This window comes from Schistocerca piceifrons, unplaced genomic scaffold, assembly GCF_021461385.2.
Source record: "Schistocerca piceifrons isolate TAMUIC-IGC-003096 unplaced genomic scaffold, iqSchPice1.1 HiC_scaffold_376, whole genome shotgun sequence".
In the NCBI taxonomy this organism is placed as follows: domain Eukaryota; kingdom Metazoa; phylum Arthropoda; class Insecta; order Orthoptera; family Acrididae; genus Schistocerca; species Schistocerca piceifrons.
Window position 1 is genome coordinate 21,393 of NW_025728599.1, and position 19,009 is coordinate 40,401.

A 19,009-nucleotide genomic window follows, 5' to 3' on the forward strand; every position below is an offset into this window, starting at 1 on the left:
CGGCAGTCCCACTTTCCCCCTCAGACGTCTGCCGCGGAAAGCACCAGGAAGCTGTGAACTAGCTGAGCATCGGTGGTTCAGTGGTAGAATGCTCGCCTGCCACGCGGGCGGCCCGGGTTCGATTCCCGGCCGATGCATCATTTTGTTTTTTCTCCGATAGTGGTGCTGCGTGTCTTTCGCACTCGAACTGCGTGAGCCATGAGAATGAACCGCGGGATATCCGTGTGGGAATAACCGAACATGCAGCGCGCACGACTGCTCGTTTGGACTGTTGTGCGCTATTGTACATACTGGCGTCGGCCTAGCATCGCAAGTTGCCTGTCGCGCCGGGAATGCACGTGTAGCAACAGAAAAAAAAAATGAGCCACGAAGTGCAGACTCTCTACCACCGGTATTTGGTACTTACCGAGATTCCAGAAGGCGTGGCGATCGCCTGCCTCGGTAGCGCAGTAGGCAGCGCGTAAGTCTCATAATCTTAAGGTCGTGAGTTCGATCCTCACCCGGGGCATTTAATTTACTTTCGTCCACAGCTAAATCGACGGCTCTGGGGTTTGCGAAGGAGCGGAACACTTTGTACTTTGTTATCCTCAAGGCTTCAACGACTCAGCGTGATAATGTTTACTTCCCGTTATTACTACTTGCAGTTCTTATGTAAAATTTTCAAGGAAAAAAGTACTAGTAATAAAACTGAATTTCGTACGATATAACGTGTAAAGTCCCACAATGTATGACCTGCTGTATGATGACAGGCAGCAGGTATTTACTTGCGAAATAAGTAAATAAATATTACTACTTACAGCTTTGCTTTTCCTCCTACCCCTGTAACAACGAGGCATAAAGCAATGGATTGTGACTTTTGCCATGCGCGCCTCGCCATGGGCGCGCGAAAAGATGCTCGCAAACAGGGAACGTGCGACACGGAAAGCGAGTGGACCGGGTGTAAACCCCGAAGAAAATGTGCGCGTCCGGTGTGGTCTAGTGGCTAGGATACCTGGCTTTCACCCAGGAGGCCCGGGTTCGATTCCCGGTACCGGAACGGAATTTTTCGGCAAAAGTCACGACAAGTTTTGACCCTGCGAAAGGCTGTTTCACGTCCTCCTCGCATTATAGCTACTGGTTCATAAACGTCAGCTGAAAACAGTCGAGAGAAACGGGCACGCAATGAAATTACTACGAGCAGCGGAATAAAGGGAGAAGAGACGCTGGTCCACTGTTGGACTGCTACCATAGAAATGTTACATGGCAATACGCAGAGCAATTACCGCGAAGCGATGAAAGACTGTCTGCACCGAGGCCCGTTAGCTCAGTCGGTTAGAGCGTCGTGCTAACAACGGGAAGGTCGTGGGTTCGATCCCCCCACGGGCCACTACGATTTCACTCTTCCAAAAAGGCAACGCCGATTTCGGCGGGGAAGTATGGTAACAAAGAAATCGTCACATTGTGTGGGAGCTGATAGGGGACCAGAACGCGACTTGTCGGGACGCGCTAAAACACTTCACTGGTCACAGCACGGTGAACACACAGTTTCTCGTCCGATCACCGCTACTGCGCGAAGCTGGGCGTTGTCAGTGCTTGGGCGGGTGACCGCCTGCGAACACTGGGCACTGCCGACAGTTTCAGTTCGTATTTCTCTTTCCTCTTCGGTTTCGGAGCTGCAGCGCTATTCGGTCAAGGGCACTGGCGCCACGTTATGCCTTTCGGTATGCCAAGTCGCGCCGTGCGGCCACAGTGAAATGAAGGAGCGTGTTGTAAAATTTTCAACAAAGAAAAAAAAAAAAAAAAAAAAAAAGGAATGTACCAGTAATAAAACTGAATTTGTCTGACAGAACATGTGACATCAGACAATACATGATAACAGGCAGCAGGTATTTACTTGAGGCATAAGTAATGTGGTGGCCGCCTCGCCATACCTCTCTCAGTCGTTTCGCGTGCTTGTCCTCTTGATATAGGCCGATTGGAGAGCGTCAGCTCTCGCGTCAGCTGAGCAAAGTCGAGACAAGTCGAGACTCAAGGGGAATCGACGCACACACTATAGGGTGGCCTGCAGCGAGTAAGAGGGCGAAAGAAAGATTAATTTAAAGACGCGTGGCAAAAGTACTCATACGCAAAAGTAAAAGCCGGCTGCGGTGGCCGGGAATCGAACCCGGATCAACTGCTTGGAAGGCAACTATGCTGACCATTACACCACCACCGCACGGTTTCCGTCCGCGCACGCCGCGCTGTGTCTGCTTCCCGCCTGTCGGCGGCGGCTCAAGGTGGTCGTAGCTGTAGGCGCATTACGGGGTAGGCGAGCGCATCCAGACAGCGTCTCTACGCACATTTCGCGTCCTTTGGCAAGAGTCGTCGCGCACGTGCGCCGCAAGAGTACTTAGGCGATCGCGTTCGGGCGTCATTTTTAAGCAGTGCAGTGCAGTTCAGGATTCAGCGTGTGTAGCATTCTCTCGAGAGGATGCGACGGCGCTGGACGGCAGTCCCACTTTCCCCCTCAGACGTCTGCCGCGGAAAGCACCAGGAAGCTGTGAACTAGCTGAGCATCGGTGGTTCAGTGGTAGAATGCTCGCCTGCCACGCGGGCGGCCCGGGTTCGATTCCCGGCCGATGCATCATTTTGTTTTTTCTCCGATAGTGGTGCTGCGTGTCTTTCGCACTCGAACTGCGTGAGCCATGAGAATGAACCGCGGGATATCCGTGTGGGAATAACCGAACATGCAGCGCGCACGACTGCTCGTTTGGACTGTTGTGCGCTATTGTACATACTGGCGTCGGCCTAGCATCGCAAGTTGCCTGTCCCGCCGGGAATGCACGTGTAGCAACAGAAAAAAAAAATGAGCCACGAAGTGCAGACTCTCTACCACCGGTATTTGGTACTTACCGAGATTCCAGAAGGCGTGGCGATCGCCTGCCTCGGTAGCGCAGTAGGCAGCGCGTAAGTCTCATAATCTTAAGGTCGTGAGTTCGATCCTCACCCGGGGCATTTAATTTACTTTCGTCCACAGCTAAATCGACGGCTCTGGGGTTTGCGAAGGAGCGGAACACTTTGTACTTTGTTATCCTCAAGGCTTCAACGACTCAGCGTGATAATGTTTACTTCCCGTTATTACTACTTGCAGTTCTTATGTAAAATTTTCAAGGAAAAAAGTACTAGTAATAAAACTGAATTTCGTACGATATAACGTGTAAAGTCCCACAATGTATGACCTGCTGTATGATGACAGGCAGCAGGTATTTACTTGCGAAATAAGTAAATAAATATTACTACTTACAGCTTTGCTTTTCCTCCTACCCCTGTAACAACGAGGCATAAAGCAATGGATTGTGACTTTTGCCATGCGCGCCTCGCCATGGGCGCGCGAAAAGATGCTCGCAAACAGGGAACGTGCGACACGGAAAGCGAGTGGACCGGGTGTAAACCCCGAAGAAAATGTGCGCGTCCGGTGTGGTCTAGTGGCTAGGATACCTGGCTTTCACCCAGGAGGCCCGGGTTCGATTCCCGGTACCGGAACGGAATTTTTCGGCAAAAGTCACGACAAGTTTTGACCCTGCGAAAGGCTGTTTCACGTCCTCCTCGCATTATAGCTACTGGTTCATAAACGTCAGCTGAAAACAGTCGAGAGAAACGGGCACGCAATGAAATTACTACGAGCAGCGGAATAAAGGGAGAAGAGACGCTGGTCCACTGTTGGACTGCTACCATAGAAATGTTACATGGCAATACGCAGAGCAATTACCGCGAAGCGATGAAAGACTGTCTGCACCGAGGCCCGTTAGCTCAGTCGGTTAGAGCGTCGTGCTAACAACGGGAAGGTCGTGGGTTCGATCCCCCCACGGGCCACTACGATTTCACTCTTCCAAAAAGGCAACGCCGATTTCGGCGGGGAAGTATGGTAACAAAGAAATCGTCACATTGTGTGGGAGCTGATAGGGGACCAGAACGCGACTTGTCGGGACGCGCTAAAACACTTCACTGGTCACAGCACGGTGAACACACAGTTTCTCGTCCGATCACCGCTACTGCGCGAAGCTGGGCGTTGTCAGTGCTTGGGCGGGTGACCGCCTGCGAACACTGGGCACTGCCGACAGTTTCAGTTCGTATTTCTCTTTCCTCTTCGGTTTCGGAGCTGCAGCGCTATTCGGTCAAGGGCACTGGCGCCACGTTATGCCTTTCGGTATGCCAAGTCGCGCCGTGCGGCCACAGTGAAATGAAGGAGCGTGTTGTAAAATTTTCAACAAAGAAAAAAAAAAAAAAAAAAAAAAAGGAATGTACCAGTAATAAAACTGAATTTGTCTGACAGAACATGTGACATCAGACAATACATGATAACAGGCAGCAGGTATTTACTTGAGGCATAAGTAATGTGGTGGCCGCCTCGCCATACCTCTCTCAGTCGTTTCGCGTGCTTGTCCTCTTGATATAGGCCGATTGGAGAGCGTCAGCTCTCGCGTCAGCTGAGCAAAGTCGAGACAAGTCGAGACTCAAGGGGAATCGACGCACACACTATAGGGTGGCCTGCAGCGAGTAAGAGGGCGAAAGAAAGATTAATTTAAAGACGCGTGGCAAAAGTACTCATACGCAAAAGTAAAAGCCGGCTGCGGTGGCCGGGAATCGAACCCGGATCAACTGCTTGGAAGGCAACTATGCTGACCATTACACCACCACCGCACGGTTTCCGTCCGCGCACGCCGCGCTGTGTCTGCTTCCCGCCTGTCGGCGGCGGCTCAAGGTGGTCGTAGCTGTAGGCGCATTACGGGGTAGGCGAGCGCATCCAGACAGCGTCTCTACGCACATTTCGCGTCCTTTGGCAAGAGTCGTCGCGCACGTGCGCCGCAAGAGTACTTAGGCGATCGCGTTCGGGCGTCATTTTTAAGCAGTGCAGTGCAGTTCAGGATTCAGCGTGTGTAGCATTCTCTCGAGAGGATGCGACGGCGCTGGACGGCAGTCCCACTTTCCCCCTCAGACGTCTGCCGCGGAAAGCACCAGGAAGCTGTGAACTAGCTGAGCATCGGTGGTTCAGTGGTAGAATGCTCGCCTGCCACGCGGGCGGCCCGGGTTCGATTCCCGGCCGATGCATCATTTTGTTTTTTCTCCGATAGTGGTGCTGCGTGTCTTTCGCACTCGAACTGCGTGAGCCATGAGAATGAACCGCGGGATATCCGTGTGGGAATAACCGAACATGCAGCGCGCACGACTGCTCGTTTGGACTGTTGTGCGCTATTGTACATACTGGCGTCGGCCTAGCATCGCAAGTTGCCTGTCGCGCCGGGAATGCACGTGTAGCAACAGAAAAAAAAAATGAGCCACGAAGTGCAGACTCTCTACCACCGGTATTTGGTACTTACCGAGATTCCAGAAGGCGTGGCGATCGCCTGCCTCGGTAGCGCAGTAGGCAGCGCGTAAGTCTCATAATCTTAAGGTCGTGAGTTCGATCCTCACCCGGGGCATTTAATTTACTTTCGTCCACAGCTAAATCGACGGCTCTGGGGTTTGCGAAGGAGCGGAACACTTTGTACTTTGTTATCCTCAAGGCTTCAACGACTCAGCGTGATAATGTTTACTTCCCGTTATTACTACTTGCAGTTCTTATGTAAAATTTTCAAGGAAAAAAGTACTAGTAATAAAACTGAATTTCGTACGATATAACGTGTAAAGTCCCACAATGTATGACCTGCTGTATGATGACAGGCAGCAGGTATTTACTTGCGAAATAAGTAAATAAATATTACTACTTACAGCTTTGCTTTTCCTCCTACCCCTGTAACAACGAGGCATAAAGCAATGGATTGTGACTTTTGCCATGCGCGCCTCGCCATGGGCGCGCGAAAAGATGCTCGCAAACAGGGAACGTGCGACACGGAAAGCGAGTGGACCGGGTGTAAACCCCGAAGAAAATGTGCGCGTCCGGTGTGGTCTAGTGGCTAGGATACCTGGCTTTCACCCAGGAGGCCCGGGTTCGATTCCCGGTACCGGAACGGAATTTTTCGGCAAAAGTCACGACAAGTTTTGACCCTGCGAAAGGCTGTTTCACGTCCTCCTCGCATTATAGCTACTGGTTCATAAACGTCAGCTGAAAACAGTCGAGAGAAACGGGCACGCAATGAAATTACTACGAGCAGCGGAATAAAGGGAGAAGAGACGCTGGTCCACTGTTGGACTGCTACCATAGAAATGTTACATGGCAATACGCAGAGCAATTACCGCGAAGCGATGAAAGACTGTCTGCACCGAGGCCCGTTAGCTCAGTCGGTTAGAGCGTCGTGCTAACAACGGGAAGGTCGTGGGTTCGATCCCCCCACGGGCCACTACGATTTCACTCTTCCAAAAAGGCAACGCCGATTTCGGCGGGGAAGTATGGTAACAAAGAAATCGTCACATTGTGTGGGAGCTGATAGGGGACCAGAACGCGACTTGTCGGGACGCGCTAAAACACTTCACTGGTCACAGCACGGTGAACACACAGTTTCTCGTCCGATCACCGCTACTGCGCGAAGCTGGGCGTTGTCAGTGCTTGGGCGGGTGACCGCCTGCGAACACTGGGCACTGCCGACAGTTTCAGTTCGTATTTCTCTTTCCTCTTCGGTTTCGGAGCTGCAGCGCTATTCGGTCAAGGGCACTGGCGCCACGTTATGCCTTTCGGTATGCCAAGTCGCGCCGTGCGGCCACAGTGAAATGAAGGAGCGTGTTGTAAAATTTTCAACAAAGAAAAAAAAAAAAAAAAAAAAAGGAATGTACCAGTAATAAAACTGAATTTGTCTGACAGAACATGTGACATCAGACAATACATGATAACAGGCAGCAGGTATTTACTTGAGGCATAAGTAATGTGGTGGCCGCCTCGCCATACCTCTCTCAGTCGTTTCGCGTGCTTGTCCTCTTGATATAGGCCGATTGGAGAGCGTCAGCTCTCGCGTCAGCTGAGCAAAGTCGAGACAAGTCGAGACTCAAGGGGAATCGACGCACACACTATAGGGTGGCCTGCAGCGAGTAAGAGGGCGAAAGAAAGATTAATTTAAAGACGCGTGGCAAAAGTACTCATACGCAAAAGTAAAAGCCGGCTGCGGTGGCCGGGAATCGAACCCGGATCAACTGCTTGGAAGGCAACTATGCTGACCATTACACCACCACCGCACGGTTTCCGTCCGCGCACGCCGCGCTGTGTCTGCTTCCCGCCTGTCGGCGGCGGCTCAAGGTGGTCGTAGCTGTAGGCGCATTACGGGGTAGGCGAGCGCATCCAGACAGCGTCTCTACGCACATTTCGCGTCCTTTGGCAAGAGTCGTCGCGCACGTGCGCCGCAAGAGTACTTAGGCGATCGCGTTCGGGCGTCATTTTTAAGCAGTGCAGTGCAGTTCAGGATTCAGCGTGTGTAGCATTCTCTCGAGAGGATGCGACGGCGCTGGACGGCAGTCCCACTTTCCCCTCAGACGTCTGCCGCGGAAAGCACCAGGAAGCTGTGAACTAGCTGAGCATCGGTGGTTCAGTGGTAGAATGCTCGCCTGCCACGCGGGCGGCCCGGGTTCGATTCCCGGCCGATGCATCATTTTGTTTTTTCTCCGATAGTGGTGCTGCGTGTCTTTCGCACTCGAACTGCGTGAGCCATGAGAATGAACCGCGGGATATCCGTGTGGGAATAACCGAACATGCAGCGCGCACGACTGCTCGTTTGGACTGTTGTGCGCTATTGTACATACTGGCGTCGGCCTAGCATCGCAAGTTGCCTGTCGCGCCGGGAATGCACGTGTAGCAACAGAAAAAAAAAATGAGCCACGAAGTGCAGACTCTCTACCACCGGTATTTGGTACTTACCGAGATTCCAGAAGGCGTGGCGATCGCCTGCCTCGGTAGCGCAGTAGGCAGCGCGTAAGTCTCATAATCTTAAGGTCGTGAGTTCGATCCTCACCCGGGGCATTTAATTTACTTTCGTCCACAGCTAAATCGACGGCTCTGGGGTTTGCGAAGGAGCGGAACACTTTGTACTTTGTTATCCTCAAGGCTTCAACGACTCAGCGTGATAATGTTTACTTCCCGTTATTACTACTTGCAGTTCTTATGTAAAATTTTCAAGGAAAAAAGTACTAGTAATAAAACTGAATTTCGTACGATATAACGTGTAAAGTCCCACAATGTATGACCTGCTGTATGATGACAGGCAGCAGGTATTTACTTGCGAAATAAGTAAATAAATATTACTACTTACAGCTTTGCTTTTCCTCCTACCCCTGTAACAACGAGGCATAAAGCAATGGATTGTGACTTTTGCCATGCGCGCCTCGCCATGGGCGCGCGAAAAGATGCTCGCAAACAGGGAACGTGCGACACGGAAAGCGAGTGGACCGGGTGTAAACCCCGAAGAAAATGTGCGCGTCCGGTGTGGTCTAGTGGCTAGGATACCTGGCTTTCACCCAGGAGGCCCGGGTTCGATTCCCGGTACCGGAACGGAATTTTTCGGCAAAAGTCACGACAAGTTTTGACCCTGCGAAAGGCTGTTTCACGTCCTCCTCGCATTATAGCTACTGGTTCATAAACGTCAGCTGAAAACAGTCGAGAGAAACGGGCACGCAATGAAATTACTACGAGCAGCGGAATAAAGGGAGAAGAGACGCTGGTCCACTGTTGGACTGCTACCATAGAAATGTTACATGGCAATACGCAGAGCAATTACCGCGAAGCGATGAAAGACTGTCTGCACCGAGGCCCGTTAGCTCAGTCGGTTAGAGCGTCGTGCTAACAACGGGAAGGTCGTGGGTTCGATCCCCCCACGGGCCACTACGATTTCACTCTTCCAAAAAGGCAACGCCGATTTCGGCGGGGAAGTATGGTAACAAAGAAATCGTCACATTGTGTGGGAGCTGATAGGGGACCAGAACGCGACTTGTCGGGACGCGCTAAAACACTTCACTGGTCACAGCACGGTGAACACACAGTTTCTCGTCCGATCACCGCTACTGCGCGAAGCTGGGCGTTGTCAGTGCTTGGGCGGGTGACCGCCTGCGAACACTGGGCACTGCCGACAGTTTCAGTTCGTATTTCTCTTTCCTCTTCGGTTTCGGAGCTGCAGCGCTATTCGGTCAAGGGCACTGGCGCCACGTTATGCCTTTCGGTATGCCAAGTCGCGCCGTGCGGCCACAGTGAAATGAAGGAGCGTGTTGTAAAATTTTCAACAAAGAAAAAAAAAAAAAAAAAAAAAAAGGAATGTACCAGTAATAAAACTGAATTTGTCTGACAGAACATGTGACATCAGACAATACATGATAACAGGCAGCAGGTATTTACTTGAGGCATAAGTAATGTGGTGGCCGCCTCGCCATACCTCTCTCAGTCGTTTCGCGTGCTTGTCCTCTTGATATAGGCCGATTGGAGAGCGTCAGCTCTCGCGTCAGCTGAGCAAAGTCGAGACAAGTCGAGACTCAAGGGGAATCGACGCACACACTATAGGGTGGCCTGCAGCGAGTAAGAGGGCGAAAGAAAGATTAATTTAAAGACGCGTGGCAAAAGTACTCATACGCAAAAGTAAAAGCCGGCTGCGGTGGCCGGGAATCGAACCCGGATCAACTGCTTGGAAGGCAACTATGCTGACCATTACACCACCACCGCACGGTTTCCGTCCGCGCACGCCGCGCTGTGTCTGCTTCCCGCCTGTCGGCGGCGGCTCAAGGTGGTCGTAGCTGTAGGCGCATTACGGGGTAGGCGAGCGCATCCAGACAGCGTCTCTACGCACATTTCGCGTCCTTTGGCAAGAGTCGTCGCGCACGTGCGCCGCAAGAGTACTTAGGCGATCGCGTTCGGGCGTCATTTTTAAGCAGTGCAGTGCAGTTCAGGATTCAGCGTGTGTAGCATTCTCTCGAGAGGATGCGACGGCGCTGGACGGCAGTCCCACTTTCCCCTCAGACGTCTGCCGCGGAAAGCACCAGGAAGCTGTGAACTAGCTGAGCATCGGTGGTTCAGTGGTAGAATGCTCGCCTGCCACGCGGGCGGCCCGGGTTCGATTCCCGGCCGATGCATCATTTTGTTTTTTCTCCGATAGTGGTGCTGCGTGTCTTTCGCACTCGAACTGCGTGAGCCATGAGAATGAACCGCGGGATATCCGTGTGGGAATAACCGAACATGCAGCGCGCACGACTGCTCGTTTGGACTGTTGTGCGCTATTGTACATACTGGCGTCGGCCTAGCATCGCAAGTTGCCTGTCGCGCCGGGAATGCACGTGTAGCAACAGAAAAAAAAAATGAGCCACGAAGTGCAGACTCTCTACCACCGGTATTTGGTACTTACCGAGATTCCAGAAGGCGTGGCGATCGCCTGCCTCGGTAGCGCAGTAGGCAGCGCGTAAGTCTCATAATCTTAAGGTCGTGAGTTCGATCCTCACCCGGGGCATTTAATTTACTTTCGTCCACAGCTAAATCGACGGCTCTGGGGTTTGCGAAGGAGCGGAACACTTTGTACTTTGTTATCCTCAAGGCTTCAACGACTCAGCGTGATAATGTTTACTTCCCGTTATTACTACTTGCAGTTCTTATGTAAAATTTTCAAGGAAAAAAGTACTAGTAATAAAACTGAATTTCGTACGATATAACGTGTAAAGTCCCACAATGTATGACCTGCTGTATGATGACAGGCAGCAGGTATTTACTTGCGAAATAAGTAAATAAATATTACTACTTACAGCTTTGCTTTTCCTCCTACCCCTGTAACAACGAGGCATAAAGCAATGGATTGTGACTTTTGCCATGCGCGCCTCGCCATGGGCGCGCGAAAAGATGCTCGCAAACAGGGAACGTGCGACACGGAAAGCGAGTGGACCGGGTGTAAACCCCGAAGAAAATGTGCGCGTCCGGTGTGGTCTAGTGGCTAGGATACCTGGCTTTCACCCAGGAGGCCCGGGTTCGATTCCCGGTACCGGAACGGAATTTTTCGGCAAAAGTCACGACAAGTTTTGACCCTGCGAAAGGCTGTTTCACGTCCTCCTCGCATTATAGCTACTGGTTCATAAACGTCAGCTGAAAACAGTCGAGAGAAACGGGCACGCAATGAAATTACTACGAGCAGCGGAATAAAGGGAGAAGAGACGCTGGTCCACTGTTGGACTGCTACCATAGAAATGTTACATGGCAATACGCAGAGCAATTACCGCGAAGCGATGAAAGACTGTCTGCACCGAGGCCCGTTAGCTCAGTCGGTTAGAGCGTCGTGCTAACAACGGGAAGGTCGTGGGTTCGATCCCCCCACGGGCCACTACGATTTCACTCTTCCAAAAAGGCAACGCCGATTTCGGCGGGGAAGTATGGTAACAAAGAAATCGTCACATTGTGTGGGAGCTGATAGGGGACCAGAACGCGACTTGTCGGGACGCGCTAAAACACTTCACTGGTCACAGCACGGTGAACACACAGTTTCTCGTCCGATCACCGCTACTGCGCGAAGCTGGGCGTTGTCAGTGCTTGGGCGGGTGACCGCCTGCGAACACTGGGCACTGCCGACAGTTTCAGTTCGTATTTCTCTTTCCTCTTCGGTTTCGGAGCTGCAGCGCTATTCGGTCAAGGGCACTGGCGCCACGTTATGCCTTTCGGTATGCCAAGTCGCGCCGTGCGGCCACAGTGAAATGAAGGAGCGTGTTGTAAAATTTTCAACAAAGAAAAAAAAAAAAAAAAAAAAAAAGGAATGTACCAGTAATAAAACTGAATTTGTCTGACAGAACATGTGACATCAGACAATACATGATAACAGGCAGCAGGTATTTACTTGAGGCATAAGTAATGTGGTGGCCGCCTCGCCATACCTCTCTCAGTCGTTTCGCGTGCTTGTCCTCTTGATATAGGCCGATTGGAGAGCGTCAGCTCTCGCGTCAGCTGAGCAAAGTCGAGACAAGTCGAGACTCAAGGGGAATCGACGCACACACTATAGGGTGGCCTGCAGCGAGTAAGAGGGCGAAAGAAAGATTAATTTAAAGACGCGTGGCAAAAGTACTCATACGCAAAAGTAAAAGCCGGCTGCGGTGGCCGGGAATCGAACCCGGATCAACTGCTTGGAAGGCAACTATGCTGACCATTACACCACCACCGCACGGTTTCCGTCCGCGCACGCCGCGCTGTGTCTGCTTCCCGCCTGTCGGCGGCGGCTCAAGGTGGTCGTAGCTGTAGGCGCATTACGGGGTAGGCGAGCGCATCCAGACAGCGTCTCTACGCACATTTCGCGTCCTTTGGCAAGAGTCGTCGCGCACGTGCGCCGCAAGAGTACTTAGGCGATCGCGTTCGGGCGTCATTTTTAAGCAGTGCAGTGCAGTTCAGGATTCAGCGTGTGTAGCATTCTCTCGAGAGGATGCGACGGCGCTGGACGGCAGTCCCACTTTCCCCCTCAGACGTCTGCCGCGGAAAGCACCAGGAAGCTGTGAACTAGCTGAGCATCGGTGGTTCAGTGGTAGAATGCTCGCCTGCCACGCGGGCGGCCCGGGTTCGATTCCCGGCCGATGCATCATTTTGTTTTTTCTCCGATAGTGGTGCTGCGTGTCTTTCGCACTCGAACTGCGTGAGCCATGAGAATGAACCGCGGGATATCCGTGTGGGAATAACCGAACATGCAGCGCGCACGACTGCTCGTTTGGACTGTTGTGCGCTATTGTACATACTGGCGTCGGCCTAGCATCGCAAGTTGCCTGTCGCGCCGGGAATGCACGTGTAGCAACAGAAAAAAAAAATGAGCCACGAAGTGCAGACTCTCTACCACCGGTATTTGGTACTTACCGAGATTCCAGAAGGCGTGGCGATCGCCTGCCTCGGTAGCGCAGTAGGCAGCGCGTAAGTCTCATAATCTTAAGGTCGTGAGTTCGATCCTCACCCGGGGCATTTAATTTACTTTCGTCCACAGCTAAATCGACGGCTCTGGGGTTTGCGAAGGAGCGGAACACTTTGTACTTTGTTATCCTCAAGGCTTCAACGACTCAGCGTGATAATGTTTACTTCCCGTTATTACTACTTGCAGTTCTTATGTAAAATTTTCAAGGAAAAAAGTACTAGTAATAAAACTGAATTTCGTACGATATAACGTGTAAAGTCCCACAATGTATGACCTGCTGTATGATGACAGGCAGCAGGTATTTACTTGCGAAATAAGTAAATAAATATTACTACTTACAGCTTTGCTTTTCCTCCTACCCCTGTAACAACGAGGCATAAAGCAATGGATTGTGACTTTTGCCATGCGCGCCTCGCCATGGGCGCGCGAAAAGATGCTCGCAAACAGGGAACGTGCGACACGGAAAGCGAGTGGACCGGGTGTAAACCCCGAAGAAAATGTGCGCGTCCGGTGTGGTCTAGTGGCTAGGATACCTGGCTTTCACCCAGGAGGCCCGGGTTCGATTCCCGGTACCGGAACGGAATTTTTCGGCAAAAGTCACGACAAGTTTTGACCCTGCGAAAGGCTGTTTCACGTCCTCCTCGCATTATAGCTACTGGTTCATAAACGTCAGCTGAAAACAGTCGAGAGAAACGGGCACGCAATGAAATTACTACGAGCAGCGGAATAAAGGGAGAAGAGACGCTGGTCCACTGTTGGACTGCTACCATAGAAATGTTACATGGCAATACGCAGAGCAATTACCGCGAAGCGATGAAAGACTGTCTGCACCGAGGCCCGTTAGCTCAGTCGGTTAGAGCGTCGTGCTAACAACGGGAAGGTCGTGGGTTCGATCCCCCCACGGGCCACTACGATTTCACTCTTCCAAAAAGGCAACGCCGATTTCGGCGGGGAAGTATGGTAACAAAGAAATCGTCACATTGTGTGGGAGCTGATAGGGGACCAGAACGCGACTTGTCGGGACGCGCTAAAACACTTCACTGGTCACAGCACGGTGAACACACAGTTTCTCGTCCGATCACCGCTACTGCGCGAAGCTGGGCGTTGTCAGTGCTTGGGCGGGTGACCGCCTGCGAACACTGGGCACTGCCGACAGTTTCAGTTCGTATTTCTCTTTCCTCTTCGGTTTCGGAGCTGCAGCGCTATTCGGTCAAGGGCACTGGCGCCACGTTATGCCTTTCGGTATGCCAAGTCGCGCCGTGCGGCCACAGTGAAATGAAGGAGCGTGTTGTAAAATTTTCAACAAAGAAAAAAAAAAAAAAAAAAAAAAGGAATGTACCAGTAATAAAACTGAATTTGTCTGACAGAACATGTGACATCAGACAATACATGATAACAGGCAGCAGGTATTTACTTGAGGCATAAGTAATGTGGTGGCCGCCTCGCCATACCTCTCTCAGTCGTTTCGCGTGCTTGTCCTCTTGATATAGGCCGATTGGAGAGCGTCAGCTCTCGCGTCAGCTGAGCAAAGTCGAGACAAGTCGAGACTCAAGGGGAATCGACGCACACACTATAGGGTGGCCTGCAGCGAGTAAGAGGGCGAAAGAAAGATTAATTTAAAGACGCGTGGCAAAAGTACTCATACGCAAAAGTAAAAGCCGGCTGCGGTGGCCGGGAATCGAACCCGGATCAACTGCTTGGAAGGCAACTATGCTGACCATTACACCACCACCGCACGGTTTCCGTCCGCGCACGCCGCGCTGTGTCTGCTTCCCGCCTGTCGGCGGCGGCTCAAGGTGGTCGTAGCTGTAGGCGCATTACGGGGTAGGCGAGCGCATCCAGACAGCGTCTCTACGCACATTTCGCGTCCTTTGGCAAGAGTCGTCGCGCACGTGCGCCGCAAGAGTACTTAGGCGATCGCGTTCGGGCGTCATTTTTAAGCAGTGCAGTGCAGTTCAGGATTCAGCGTGTGTAGCATTCTCTCGAGAGGATGCGACGGCGCTGGACGGCAGTCCCACTTTCCCCTCAGACGTCTGCCGCGGAAAGCACCAGGAAGCTGTGAACTAGCTGAGCATCGGTGGTTCAGTGGTAGAATGCTCGCCTGCCACGCGGGCGGCCCGGGTTCGATTCCCGGCCGATGCATCATTTTGTTTTTTCTCCGATAGTGGTGCTGCGTGTCTTTCGCACTCGAACTGCGTGAGCCATGAGAATGAACCGCGGGATATCCGTGTGGGAATAACCGAACATGCAGCGCGCACGACTGCTCGTTTGGACTGTTGTGCGCTATTGTACATACTGGCGTCGGCCTAGCATCGCAAGTTGCCTGTCGCGCCGGGAATGCACGTGTAGCAACAGAAAAAAAAAATGAGCCACGAAGTGCAGACTCTCTACCACCGGTATTTGGTACTTACCGAGATTCCAGAAGGCGTGGCGATCGCCTGCCTCGGTAGCGCAGTAGGCAGCGCGTAAGTCTCATAATCTTAAGGTCGTGAGTTCGATCCTCACCCGGGGCATTTAATTTACTTTCGTCCACAGCTAAATCGACGGCTCTGGGGTTTGCGAAGGAGCGGAACACTTTGTACTTTGTTATCCTCAAGGCTTCAACGACTCAGCGTGATAATGTTTACTTCCCGTTATTACTACTTGCAGTTCTTATGTAAAATTTTCAAGGAAAAAAGTACTAGTAATAAAACTGAATTTCGTACGATATAACGTGTAAAGTCCCACAATGTATGACCTGCTGTATGATGACAGGCAGCAGGTATTTACTTGCGAAATAAGTAAATAAATATTACTACTTACAGCTTTGCTTTTCCTCCTACCCCTGTAACAACGAGGCATAAAGCAATGGATTGTGACTTTTGCCATGCGCGCCTCGCCATGGGCGCGCGAAAAGATGCTCGCAAACAGGGAACGTGCGACACGGAAAGCGAGTGGACCGGGTGTAAACCCCGAAGAAAATGTGCGCGTCCGGTGTGGTCTAGTGGCTAGGATACCTGGCTTTCACCCAGGAGGCCCGGGTTCGATTCCCGGTACCGGAACGGAATTTTTCGGCAAAAGTCACGACAAGTTTTGACCCTGCGAAAGGCTGTTTCACGTCCTCCTCGCATTATAGCTACTGGTTCATAAACGTCAGCTGAAAACAGTCGAGAGAAACGGGCACGCAATGAAATTACTACGAGCAGCGGAATAAAGGGAGAAGAGACGCTGGTCCACTGTTGGACTGCTACCATAGAAATGTTACATGGCAATACGCAGAGCAATTACCGCGAAGCGATGAAAGACTGTCTGCACCGAGGCCCGTTAGCTCAGTCGGTTAGAGCGTCGTGCTAACAACGGGAAGGTCGTGGGTTCGATCCCCCCACGGGCCACTACGATTTCACTCTTCCAAAAAGGCAACGCCGATTTCGGCGGGGAAGTATGGTAACAAAGAAATCGTCACATTGTGTGGGAGCTGATAGGGGACCAGAACGCGACTTGTCGGGACGCGCTAAAACACTTCACTGGTCACAGCACGGTGAACACACAGTTTCTCGTCCGATCACCGCTACTGCGCGAAGCTGGGCGTTGTCAGTGCTTGGGCGGGTGACCGCCTGCGAACACTGGGCACTGCCGACAGTTTCAGTTCGTATTTCTCTTTCCTCTTCGGTTTCGGAGCTGCAGCGCTATTCGGTCAAGGGCACTGGCGCCACGTTATGCCTTTCGGTATGCCAAGTCGCGCCGTGCGGCCACAGTGAAATGAAGGAGCGTGTTGTAAAATTTTCAACAAAGAAAAAAAAAAAAAAAAAAAAAAAGGAATGTACCAGTAATAAAACTGAATTTGTCTGACAGAACATGTGACATCAGACAATACATGATAACAGGCAGCAGGTATTTACTTGAGGCATAAGTAATGTGGTGGCCGCCTCGCCATACCTCTCTCAGTCGTTTCGCGTGCTTGTCCTCTTGATATAGGCCGATTGGAGAGCGTCAGCTCTCGCGTCAGCTGAGCAAAGTCGAGACAAGTCGAGACTCAAGGGGAATCGACGCACACACTATAGGGTGGCCTGCAGCGAGTAAGAGGGCGAAAGAAAGATTAATTTAAAGACGCGTGGCAAAAGTACTCATACGCAAAAGTAAAAGCCGGCTGCGGTGGCCGGGAATCGAACCCGGATCAACTGCTTGGAAGGCAACTATGCTGACCATTACACCACCACCGCACGGTTTCCGTCCGCGCACGCCGCGCTGTGTCTGCTTCCCGCCTGTCGGCGGCGGCTCAAGGTGGTCGTAGCTGTAGGCGCATTACGGGGTAGGCGAGCGCATCCAGACAGCGTCTCTACGCACATTTCGCGTCCTTTGGCAAGAGTCGTCGCGCACGTGCGCCGCAAGAGTACTTAGGCGATCGCGTTCGGGCGTCATTTTTAAGCAGTGCAGTGCAGTTCAGGATTCAGCGTGTGTAGCATTCTCTCGAGAGGATGCGACGGCGCTGGACGGCAGTCCCACTTTCCCCCTCAGACGTCTGCCGCGGAAAGCACCAGGAAGCTGTGAACTAGCTGAGCATCGGTGGTTCAGTGGTAGAATGCTCGCCTGCCACGCGGGCGGCCCGGGTTCGATTCCCGGCCGATGCATCATTTTGTTTTTTCTCCGATAGTGGTGCTGCGTGTCTTTCGCACTCGAACTGCGTGAGCCATGAGAATGAACCGCGGGATATCCGTGTGGGAATAACCGAACATGCAGCGCGCACGACTGCTCGTTTGGACTGTTGTGCGCTATTGTACATACTGGCGTCGGCCTAGCATCGCAAGTTGCCTGTCGCGCCGGGAATGCACGTGTAGCAACAGAAAAAAAAAATGAGCCACGAAGTGCAGACTCTCTACCACCGGTATTTGGTACTTACCGAGATTCCAGAAGGCGTGGCGATCGCCTGCCTCGGTAGCGCAGTAGGCAGCGCGTAAGTCTCATAATCTTAAGGTCGTGAGTTCGATCCTCACCCGGGGCATTTAATTTACTTTCGTCCACAGCTAAATCGACGGCTCTGGGGTTTGCGAAGGAGCGGAACACTTTGTACTTTGTTATCCTCAAGGCTTCAACGACTCAGCGTGATAATGTTTACTTCCCGTTATTACTACTTGCAGTTCTTATGTAAAATTTTCAAGGAAAAAGTACTAGTAATAAAACTGAATTTCGTACGATATAACGTGTAAAGTCCCACAATGTATGACCTGCTGTATGATGACAGGCAGCAGGTATTTACTTGCGAAATAAGTAAATAAATATTACTACTTACAGCTTTGCTTTTCCTCCTACCCCCTGTAACAACGAGGCATAAAGCAATGGATTGTGACTTTTGCCATGCGCGCCTCGCCATGGGCGCGCGAAAAGATGCTCGCAAACAGGGAACGTGCGACACGGAAAGCGAGTGGACCGGGTGTAAACCCCGAAGAAAATGTGCGCGTCCGGTGTGGTCTAGTGGCTAGGATACCTGGCTTTCACCCAGGAGGCCCGGGTTCGATTCCCGGTACCGGAACGGAATTTTTCGGCAAAAGTCACGACAAGTTTTGACCCTGCGAAAGGGCTGTTTCACGTCCTCCTCGCATTATAGCTACTGGTTCATAAACGTCAGCTGAAAACAGTCGAGAGAAACGGGCACGCAATGAAATTACTACGAGCAGCGGAATAAAGGGAGAAGAGACGCTGGTCCACTGTTGGACTGCTACCATAGAAATGTTACATGGCAATACGCAGAGCAATTACCGCGAAGCGATGAAAGACTGTCCTGCACCGAGGCCCGTTAGCTCAGTCGGTTAGAGCGTCGTGCTAACAACGGGAAGGTCGTGGGTTCGATCCCCCCACGGGCCACTACGATTTCACTCTTCCAAAAAGGCAACGCCGATTTCGGCGGGGAAGTATGGTAACAAAGAAATCGTCACATTGTGTGGGAGCTGATAGGGGACCAGAACGCGACTTGTCGGGACGCGCTAAAACACTTCACTGGTCACAGCACGGTGAACACACAGTTTTCTCGTCCGATCACCGCTACTGCGCGAAGCTGGGCGTTGTCAGTGCTTGGGCGGGTGACCGCCTGCGAACACTGGGCACTGCCGACAGTTTCAGTTCGTATTTCTCTTTCCTCTTCGGTTTCGGAGCTGCAGCGCTATTCGGTCAAGGGCACTGGCGCCACGTTATGCCTTTCGGTATGCCAAGTCGCGCCGTGCGGCCACAGTGAAATGGAAGGAGCGTGTTGTAAAATT

At 51.9% G+C, this 19,009-nt stretch overlaps 39 non-coding genes across 39 annotated transcripts; 32 read left to right on the forward strand and 7 right to left on the reverse strand.

The window, feature by feature from the left end:
* The first annotated feature begins 66 nt into the window (after positions 1–66).
* Trnag-gcc lies at positions 67–137 on the forward strand. Its single transcript has one exon. It is a non-coding gene; the product is annotated as a tRNA-Gly (tRNA).
* Positions 138–435: 298 nt separating this feature from the next.
* Positions 436–508, forward strand: Trnam-cau. The gene has a single exon. It is a non-coding gene; the product is annotated as a tRNA-Met (tRNA).
* Positions 509–964: 456 nt separating this feature from the next.
* On the forward strand, positions 965–1,036 carry Trnae-uuc. The gene has a single exon. It is a non-coding gene; the product is annotated as a tRNA-Glu (tRNA).
* A 256-nt stretch (positions 1,037–1,292) lies between these two features.
* Trnav-aac lies at positions 1,293–1,366 on the forward strand. The gene has a single exon. It is a non-coding gene; the product is annotated as a tRNA-Val (tRNA).
* A 756-nt stretch (positions 1,367–2,122) lies between these two features.
* On the reverse strand, positions 2,123–2,194 carry Trnag-ucc. Its single transcript has one exon. It is a non-coding gene; the product is annotated as a tRNA-Gly (tRNA).
* A 337-nt stretch (positions 2,195–2,531) lies between these two features.
* Trnag-gcc lies at positions 2,532–2,602 on the forward strand. Its single transcript has one exon. It is a non-coding gene; the product is annotated as a tRNA-Gly (tRNA).
* Positions 2,603–2,900: 298 nt separating this feature from the next.
* On the forward strand, positions 2,901–2,973 carry Trnam-cau. Its single transcript has one exon. It is a non-coding gene; the product is annotated as a tRNA-Met (tRNA).
* Positions 2,974–3,429: 456 nt separating this feature from the next.
* On the forward strand, positions 3,430–3,501 carry Trnae-uuc. Its single transcript has one exon. It is a non-coding gene; the product is annotated as a tRNA-Glu (tRNA).
* Positions 3,502–3,757: 256 nt separating this feature from the next.
* Trnav-aac lies at positions 3,758–3,831 on the forward strand. Its single transcript has one exon. It is a non-coding gene; the product is annotated as a tRNA-Val (tRNA).
* Positions 3,832–4,587: 756 nt separating this feature from the next.
* Trnag-ucc lies at positions 4,588–4,659 on the reverse strand. Its single transcript has one exon. It is a non-coding gene; the product is annotated as a tRNA-Gly (tRNA).
* A 337-nt stretch (positions 4,660–4,996) lies between these two features.
* Trnag-gcc lies at positions 4,997–5,067 on the forward strand. The gene has a single exon. It is a non-coding gene; the product is annotated as a tRNA-Gly (tRNA).
* Positions 5,068–5,365: 298 nt separating this feature from the next.
* Positions 5,366–5,438, forward strand: Trnam-cau. The gene has a single exon. It is a non-coding gene; the product is annotated as a tRNA-Met (tRNA).
* Positions 5,439–5,894: 456 nt separating this feature from the next.
* Positions 5,895–5,966, forward strand: Trnae-uuc. Its single transcript has one exon. It is a non-coding gene; the product is annotated as a tRNA-Glu (tRNA).
* Positions 5,967–6,222: 256 nt separating this feature from the next.
* Trnav-aac lies at positions 6,223–6,296 on the forward strand. The gene has a single exon. It is a non-coding gene; the product is annotated as a tRNA-Val (tRNA).
* Positions 6,297–7,050: 754 nt separating this feature from the next.
* Positions 7,051–7,122, reverse strand: Trnag-ucc. Its single transcript has one exon. It is a non-coding gene; the product is annotated as a tRNA-Gly (tRNA).
* Positions 7,123–7,458: 336 nt separating this feature from the next.
* On the forward strand, positions 7,459–7,529 carry Trnag-gcc. The gene has a single exon. It is a non-coding gene; the product is annotated as a tRNA-Gly (tRNA).
* A 298-nt stretch (positions 7,530–7,827) lies between these two features.
* Positions 7,828–7,900, forward strand: Trnam-cau. The gene has a single exon. It is a non-coding gene; the product is annotated as a tRNA-Met (tRNA).
* A 456-nt stretch (positions 7,901–8,356) lies between these two features.
* Positions 8,357–8,428, forward strand: Trnae-uuc. Its single transcript has one exon. It is a non-coding gene; the product is annotated as a tRNA-Glu (tRNA).
* A 256-nt stretch (positions 8,429–8,684) lies between these two features.
* On the forward strand, positions 8,685–8,758 carry Trnav-aac. The gene has a single exon. It is a non-coding gene; the product is annotated as a tRNA-Val (tRNA).
* A 756-nt stretch (positions 8,759–9,514) lies between these two features.
* On the reverse strand, positions 9,515–9,586 carry Trnag-ucc. The gene has a single exon. It is a non-coding gene; the product is annotated as a tRNA-Gly (tRNA).
* A 336-nt stretch (positions 9,587–9,922) lies between these two features.
* Positions 9,923–9,993, forward strand: Trnag-gcc. Its single transcript has one exon. It is a non-coding gene; the product is annotated as a tRNA-Gly (tRNA).
* A 298-nt stretch (positions 9,994–10,291) lies between these two features.
* Positions 10,292–10,364, forward strand: Trnam-cau. Its single transcript has one exon. It is a non-coding gene; the product is annotated as a tRNA-Met (tRNA).
* A 456-nt stretch (positions 10,365–10,820) lies between these two features.
* On the forward strand, positions 10,821–10,892 carry Trnae-uuc. The gene has a single exon. It is a non-coding gene; the product is annotated as a tRNA-Glu (tRNA).
* Positions 10,893–11,148: 256 nt separating this feature from the next.
* Positions 11,149–11,222, forward strand: Trnav-aac. The gene has a single exon. It is a non-coding gene; the product is annotated as a tRNA-Val (tRNA).
* A 756-nt stretch (positions 11,223–11,978) lies between these two features.
* On the reverse strand, positions 11,979–12,050 carry Trnag-ucc. The gene has a single exon. It is a non-coding gene; the product is annotated as a tRNA-Gly (tRNA).
* Positions 12,051–12,387: 337 nt separating this feature from the next.
* Trnag-gcc lies at positions 12,388–12,458 on the forward strand. The gene has a single exon. It is a non-coding gene; the product is annotated as a tRNA-Gly (tRNA).
* Positions 12,459–12,756: 298 nt separating this feature from the next.
* Trnam-cau lies at positions 12,757–12,829 on the forward strand. The gene has a single exon. It is a non-coding gene; the product is annotated as a tRNA-Met (tRNA).
* A 456-nt stretch (positions 12,830–13,285) lies between these two features.
* On the forward strand, positions 13,286–13,357 carry Trnae-uuc. Its single transcript has one exon. It is a non-coding gene; the product is annotated as a tRNA-Glu (tRNA).
* Positions 13,358–13,613: 256 nt separating this feature from the next.
* Trnav-aac lies at positions 13,614–13,687 on the forward strand. The gene has a single exon. It is a non-coding gene; the product is annotated as a tRNA-Val (tRNA).
* A 755-nt stretch (positions 13,688–14,442) lies between these two features.
* Positions 14,443–14,514, reverse strand: Trnag-ucc. The gene has a single exon. It is a non-coding gene; the product is annotated as a tRNA-Gly (tRNA).
* Positions 14,515–14,850: 336 nt separating this feature from the next.
* On the forward strand, positions 14,851–14,921 carry Trnag-gcc. The gene has a single exon. It is a non-coding gene; the product is annotated as a tRNA-Gly (tRNA).
* Positions 14,922–15,219: 298 nt separating this feature from the next.
* On the forward strand, positions 15,220–15,292 carry Trnam-cau. The gene has a single exon. It is a non-coding gene; the product is annotated as a tRNA-Met (tRNA).
* A 456-nt stretch (positions 15,293–15,748) lies between these two features.
* Trnae-uuc lies at positions 15,749–15,820 on the forward strand. Its single transcript has one exon. It is a non-coding gene; the product is annotated as a tRNA-Glu (tRNA).
* Positions 15,821–16,076: 256 nt separating this feature from the next.
* Trnav-aac lies at positions 16,077–16,150 on the forward strand. The gene has a single exon. It is a non-coding gene; the product is annotated as a tRNA-Val (tRNA).
* A 756-nt stretch (positions 16,151–16,906) lies between these two features.
* Positions 16,907–16,978, reverse strand: Trnag-ucc. The gene has a single exon. It is a non-coding gene; the product is annotated as a tRNA-Gly (tRNA).
* Positions 16,979–17,315: 337 nt separating this feature from the next.
* On the forward strand, positions 17,316–17,386 carry Trnag-gcc. The gene has a single exon. It is a non-coding gene; the product is annotated as a tRNA-Gly (tRNA).
* Positions 17,387–17,684: 298 nt separating this feature from the next.
* On the forward strand, positions 17,685–17,757 carry Trnam-cau. Its single transcript has one exon. It is a non-coding gene; the product is annotated as a tRNA-Met (tRNA).
* A 456-nt stretch (positions 17,758–18,213) lies between these two features.
* Positions 18,214–18,285, forward strand: Trnae-uuc. Its single transcript has one exon. It is a non-coding gene; the product is annotated as a tRNA-Glu (tRNA).
* Positions 18,286–18,543: 258 nt separating this feature from the next.
* Trnav-aac lies at positions 18,544–18,617 on the forward strand. The gene has a single exon. It is a non-coding gene; the product is annotated as a tRNA-Val (tRNA).
* Positions 18,618–19,009: the final 392 nt, after the last annotated feature.